This window comes from Sceloporus occidentalis, unplaced genomic scaffold (assembly GCF_023333645.1).
Source record: "Sceloporus occidentalis isolate IW3139 unplaced genomic scaffold, rSceOcc1.0.p SCAF_4, whole genome shotgun sequence".
NCBI lineage: Eukaryota > Metazoa > Chordata > Lepidosauria > Squamata > Phrynosomatidae > Sceloporus > Sceloporus occidentalis.
The window spans coordinates 177,378,660-177,386,127 of NW_028316984.1; positions in this window are offsets into that span (position 1 = coordinate 177,378,660).

Here is a 7,468-nt window from a genome sequence, read left to right on the forward strand (position 1 = left end):
TTATCCTTGACACTGACTTATACACTAGTATATACTGTAATGATAAATTAAAGAAGCAATAAGTAGACAAGCTGCCTTTTTAGAATTTCCCCAAGTCTGTAGCGCAAGGCTGCTGCTTCACTCTGCCAATAGAAGGGCCAGCCCTATTTGCTGTTTGGGTAGACCTAATCTAAGCCTGGAGTTTATCAAACGGGACAGGAGGCTCTCAATTTCGAAAGAGAAGATAGTGAGGTCAATTTGAAAATTCACGCAATTACGTGATTACTTATCACACCTTAAATTTGCTGTAATGGCATCCCTGAACGTGACCCAGATTCTGTGAAAGTAAGCCATCATATCGGTGGGTTCTTAATTGCGAATTGGCACCCTTGCGCATGCTCAGTGAGACTCCAGATGACTGGAGCATAGCATATTTAGGCGAATGAGAGAGAGGAACCAAGGAACCCCACAATTTACAAAAGAGCGGGGGGGAAGAATGGTTGAAAGAACATGCTTTATTCGCGTTAAAATGAGCATATATTCACTCTTGTCACGTTAAAACATGAATATAATGGTTATCCAATAGCTCCGGGTCCATGCCTCTTAATTAGCAGGCAGCAGCCCCCCCCCCCCCCCCCAGCAATTCTGAAGGAGAAGCGGAAGCAAAATTGAAGCGGAATTGCAGTGTGGTTTCATGGGACCCCCCCCCCCCAGACTGAGGGGGGAACCAGGACCAAAGGAGACATGCACATCACACCAAACAACAGCACACTGAGTGTGAAGTTGCCTAGGAACAAGGTTTGTGACTTCGCTAGTTCACCGAATTTATTTAACTGTGGATTGACGCGTGGTTGTGTTTGGAGTGCATTCGGACTGCCAGTGATTGTGTGTGGTAACCTTTTGTGCAATAATGTGAATACGCATAATTCCATTCAGGATGACACTGGATTATACTTCCAATTTCAGTCATGTAATATCGTCCCCTGTGTGGATGAAAGAAAAGGGGCTGAATAATAAGCTCACCCATTCTGCTGAGTCAAAAGCCTGTGATGTCATTTGCAGGCTGTGCTGCCTTTGGGTCTCCCTGAAGGAGAGAGAAAAATGTGAGAAGGATTTCTTACTGTTGGGGATTTACACATTCTTACCATCTTGCAAACTGACAGCCTTTTTGTCATCAGCTTAAAGAGTCTTAACCTGACTCTTTGCCCTCCAAGTCTTTTTATTACACAAACAGCAGAGAAGCTCTTTCTCCAGACAGGTTCCCGGGCGCCAGTTTATCTGCACTTATGTAATAACAACCCCCTTTATCCATAGGATCTTGCTTCTCCTTAAAAATCAATCCCTTACCAAGTCCTGTAAATAATGGAATTTACATGAGGCAGCACTAGATGTACTGTCCTCAAGTGATCTTGTTCAGCTATGTTCCACTGCTTTGTTTATTCCTGTGGGTTTGGCTTTTTCTTTCCCCCTGACATCATCTTGCAGTTGTTTTCATTTAAATATCCACTCTGATGCATTAGGCAGGGGCCACCATGGCTTGTGAAAGTGGGGCGGCAGCACGGGGGGGGGGGGGGGGGACAGTCTAATTGTATTTTTCTAGAGGATGGAATTGATGTTCCTCACTTCAAAATCTAAAATGGACTCTACTTCCTCAGAGCTGGAATCATCTCCACTACAATGTGTAGTCTGAACTGTTTGGGGGCACATCACCTGGCCAATCGGGGGTAAATTAATACTTGAGAGCCGGTGTGGTGTAGTGATTTGAGCATTGGACTATGACTCTGGAGAAAAAGGTTCAATTCTCTGCTGGCTGTGGAAACCCAGTGGGTGACCTTGGGCAAATCCCATTCCCTCAGCCTCAGAGGGAGGCAAAGACAAAACCCCTTCTGAAGAAATATTGCCAAGAAAACCCAATGATAGGTTTGCCTTAGGGTTACCACAAGTTGGAAACAACTGGAAAGCACACAACAACAACAACAAGAACAAGAACACCTGTACTTAGACTACAGGTCATACCCCTCATCACCTCCCATGCAATGCTTTTTCATAGAAATAGTTAAGGCTGCCCGGTCAGGTCTATATCCCAGGCCCTGAGAGTTGAGTGCCAAAATTTGAGATCTAGGTTGGCCCCTTTTGGGCCCTGGTGAGAGGTGATATTAGAAAAATCAGTCTCTGGCAATGTCATTAGGTATGATACCTAAAGTATCAACTTGATAGTTGCACAAAGTATACAGAGGCTAACACTCAGTGCTTTGAGTGTTGGACTGGGACTCCAGCAATCAGGGTTCAAATCCTCACTCAGTCATGGAAACCACTTTGGTGACCTTGGGCAACTCATACTCTCTCAGCCCCAGAGGAAGGCAATGGGCAACCCTCAAACAAGTCATGCCAATGAAAACCTGTGATAAGTTTGCCTTAGGGTCACTATAAATCAGACTCAACTAGAAGGAACACCACAATGAATACACACAAAATTTCAAGGCAGTACTCCTCTCATTTTCCTCCTTCATCCAAGTTTACTTCATTTGTTTCTTTGAAGGTCTTTAAACATAGGCTGGATGGCCATCTGTTGGGTATGTTTTGATTGAGAGTTCCTGCATGGCAAGGGGTTGGACTGGATGGCCTTTGAGGTCTCTTCCAACTCTGTGATTGTATGGTTCTATGATGTGTCAGGACCACTGATGGGGGTCTGTGTGGCTTTCTAAACTGATTTCATATTGGATTAAAACAGGTGTGTATAGCAGTCCAACTCCAAGGGGTCGAACCAGGGCAGGGATACTATGGAGTGTAACCGGGATACAGCCCTATTTAGATTCAGGCTTGGTTAAATCAACAGCAGGTTCCATTAGTGCGGGATCTATACTCTGGTCGAGGCTAACAAGTAGGCTTATGCCCAATTTTTTTGGAGGGAGGAGGAAGAATCAGTGCTGTTATCACTGCCAATGATCACTGCCTGAAAAACAATTGGAGTATTTCTTTTCTTCCTGGAGAAACTCATTGAAAGCATCTTCCAGTTTCTCTGCTGATGAATGGGGCAAAGAGTTTGCAAATATTTGGCTGGATCAAGGATTCCCATGCCACCACCCCGTGTTTTAGGCCTCAGTTTGGTTTGCTGTTGATGCAAGCAGTAACAGGAGAAGTAATTATGTGCCCAGCATTTGGACCATAATCCCCAGGACAAAGGCAGTTGCCTCAGCCCCTCCCCGACCCCCAAATTCTGGAGTATATTCAGAGACATGTCTACAAAGTGTTCCTTTTCTGGAGGAGAATTTTCTGAAAAATGTTGGTGCATCCCTATCTACAAGGTTTTTTTCCTGACATTCTTTGGATTTCTCTGAGTGAAACATTACAATGAGATTCAAACTAAGTCATTGAGTCAGTTTGCAATCAGCAGAATGAAGCAGAACTATAAATTTGTCTGTAGATATTATCATCTCTGGCTGCAAGTGGATTTTGCATGTAGGAACAGTTTTCTTTCTTTTTTAATTAATATTTATTGGATTTTAAAAATATAAAATACTCTACATACCAAACACAAACAACACATATATACACATACAAACATTCATACACTATTCAAAAGAATGCTAATTTCTTAATATAAAAAGTAAGTTTATCGCCCTATCCTATCTTCCAAACTCTTAATAATAATAGATATTGGTTTCCTTATTCTTTCTTTCCCCCCATCCTAAATCCTTGTCATCTGGCTACCATTCTTCCTCTCTTCTTCTCCTAATTCCCTCACTAATTTCCTTCTTTCCCTCTCTTCTCACTTCTTTAACCATTTCTTTCCTTTTATTATCTATTTCCTTTCTAATTATCTAGTTTACTGTTTCTCAATTTCCTTTGCACTTTTTTCTCGTCCTTCTTCACCTACTCTTACCTTCTATCCACGTGCTATTCCCCTCTTCTTTCCCTTACTATCCTCTCTTTACTTTTTAACTTTATTTACTTTCTCCCTTGCATTCTTTACTTAATCTAACCACTCACACAAACAGATGCCACACTATAAAACAAAAATTCTACATCTACGATTACTTCCTTTCTTACAGTTTTGAATGGTATTAATTTTAACTTGTAGCCTTCAATTTGCTTTTTCTGTTGTAGTTACAAATGTTAAATGTTAAATGTAATACATCTCTATATTTCTCTTTCTCTGCATAATTCTTTGATACCTATTTTACTCTAACCCTTATTTAATATACCTACTCTCTAAATCCTTCTATCACCCAAGATCCCTCTCTCTGGAATAGGTATGTTACACTTTTCCAGTTTTTTTCCAAACTTTTCAGTTTCCTTCTTCTAAAAGTCTTGTTAATCTGTCCATTTCTGCTACTTCATAAATCTTTTTGATCCATTCTTCTTATTCTGGAAGCATCTCTTCCTTCCAGTTGAGTGAAAGTCATTCTTACTGCAATAATCAAATGGAACAACACTCTACTGTGTAACTTTTCTATTTTAGAATCTAAAATACTTAACAAATATATTTCAGGGTTAAATTCTAATTCTATATTAAATATGTGGCTTATTATTCTATGAATTTTGAGACAAAATGTCTTGTATGAACAGTTTTCTGTTTGCATAAAAGAGTAAGAAAAACCCACTGCAAATTTAGCATGCTGAACAGAAGTACAGTATCTAGCTATAGTGATTTTTTCATCCCAAGTACAGTGTGGGAAAAAGCTTTAACAACAGCCTCCAACTCCATTGAATGTATAGCAAGCTTGTTGAATAGCCTGAAGATACTTTGATAGGTATTTGACTTAAATATGGTATCATCTCTTCAAGCTGTCTGGCCCAGTGCCATAATGAAGAATGATGTAGGATGCCCCCAAAAGCTGCCTCTCTGTTTTGATAGCTGCAGTCTATCACTATAGGCTAGAAACAAATGGCTGTTCTGTGGGATTCTGAACATCTGAAGGTGTTTAACAGATTACATCTAGCTTGGTTTATGTCTAAACAATATTGTTGATCTATTCAGTCCACATGCAGGGCCTAAGCATGGAGAGGTATTTCACCTCAAAATGGAGTTGATGGGGCATGAGGCCCAACATTCCGGCAGCCATAATTTCTGTACCCTTGGAATGAACACAAATGTGTAATATTCACAATAATTTGAATGAATGGCTGATGTAATATTTAAAAGGGCCAATGATTAAATCCTTTCTGAAGTCCAACTGTCATCTTGGAACAGGAAAGAAATGTATTGGATTCATCGTTTTGAATAGAAAAGCTCATTCTACATATTCCAAGTCTTCCAATAGAAGGGAACAAGTATTCCAGTAGAAATCCCTATATCTGAAAAGTTTGTGTTGTGTTTTGCATGTGAGGTTCTGTCTGTATGCCCACAAACCCATGCTATATTTTGAAAATGCACACAACAAAAATGTATGTACATTTAATAAAATGCATCAGGGCATGTTTTAGTCAATGCAAAAATTGCATAGAAGAATATAAAATGTTCTTCTTGTTTTTAAAATATGCATAAATTTCCATATATGGAGACAAGAATTGCTCAGCCCTATGTATAAATGGGACAAAATGAAAATGCAAGTCAGAATCTGAGAAACTCAATACATTTCTACATTCTTAATCCCATCTAGTTTAACCCTTAAGGATAGATATCAGTGGGTTTTGAAAGTACTTATTGAGGGCTAAATCCATTGTTCAGATCCTAATTTCTTGAGTATCGGAATATAAACTTATTCCATCCTCAGTATCTTGCTACTCTTGGTATGTTTCATGCTCATCTTAGCATGTTTCACAGCAGTTTCACACTATGGGCCAAACACACAATTTCTCATTGTGTTGAGAGAGTTATAATATTACTTATTGCAGTACTCTAGACAGATTAGCCCAAAGTACTTTTCTTCAGTGTTTACTATTTCACATTCAACCCATTCATATTACCTTCCTCTAATTAAATTTGATTTTTCTCAGTGGAATAATGAGATAAGGAGGGATGGTTCTCAGGACTGTGTTTCAAGAATGTCCACATACAAACTCTCTTCTGATAAATTTATCAACCTAGTTCCAGGGAATTAATTTAGGGATCAAGTGATCATTGACAACTAATTCATTGACAATCATTCCATTCTCTCAAAAAAGTTGTTGTTGCTGTTGTTGCCGATACAGCCTGCTTAAGGGCTGGCATATTACATTGCAGTTATGGATCCATAACTACACCATGTGCCTAGAGTTACAGATCCATAACTGCTCTGTATTTAGACATGCTCCATGTTCATGATCACGGCATTATTGTTATGATTGTAAATGTCCCAGAAACCCACCTTAAACAGGGAGCTGCTCCAAGTAACAGAGCTCTGCGGTGGGAGTGGGTAGGGTGCTTCCAGATAATGTTATCAGCATCATCCTGAGGAGCTCCATTCACTCATGCTACAGATCTTTATTGCTTGGAACAGTTCCTTGGAGGTTAAGGTGCATTTGAGGGGGTCATCTCCTTAGGTTATTTGTAGTTAAGTTTATGGAGCTACAAATGCAATGAAGAATCTTGTCCCCAGTTGTTTAGAGACTATAACCTTTCTACTGTTTAGAAATGTATTTACCAGACCATACTATCAGCACTGGTAACTGGCAGATGGATGCCCCATTTCAGATGGAGTCTATGTTTGCATGCATATGTCTTCATGCATATTGTGTAAGGGGCTTGTTATAGTAAAGGACTTTCCTCATTATTATTTTGTAAAAACATGATTACTTTTAACAGTTCCCCAGAGAGATATTTCTGCCCACTATTTGTAAATTTTGATGAGTAATTTATTACAATAAATGTGATTATTGTCCAAGAGATATTAATGGTAGGGTTTCTTATAATGTAGCCCATTTTGCCTTTGCAGCAAAGAGTCAATAGTTTTGCCAAATGCATGTGTGATCTAAGTTGTTGCTAAATGTCATGGTTATGTTGGATATTTTAAATTACTTCATATATTCTTAATGTCTCTTCATATATTCTTAAAAATTTTCCCCTGGTATTTTAAAGCCATGGACTGCAGTAATTTGTAAACATTCTTATACACACTCTCTCTGTGCTTGTGTGTGTGATATTTCACTTGTCCCTGAATTCTTTCCCAGTGGCTATGTTCATTGAATTTAGGAGGACTTGATCCAAAATAAATGTGCATAGGACTGCAGATGAAAGCTGAAATTCAATGCATTCATCACTTAGACTTGCCCCATTGTATATTTGGGGGTTGATTTTGAGTAGACACACATAGGAATATATTTCAAGTCCCAATGCCTCAACCATTGGGATTTTACTTTGCTTACTAAGGCTGTCAAGTCTTGTTTGCTGCGGAACTGTTCATGCTTTGGCGCTGGACAATGCATGGATGTTTAAATTGCTGAAAATGTCTAATTGAATTACCTTCAAATTGCGAATCAAAAATGGGAAGGGCTCTCTCTGGCTCACAGGCTCAGTCACTTGGATGCCTCTCTGTTGTGGTGATGTTGTCCTTGCTTCTCTCCTCTT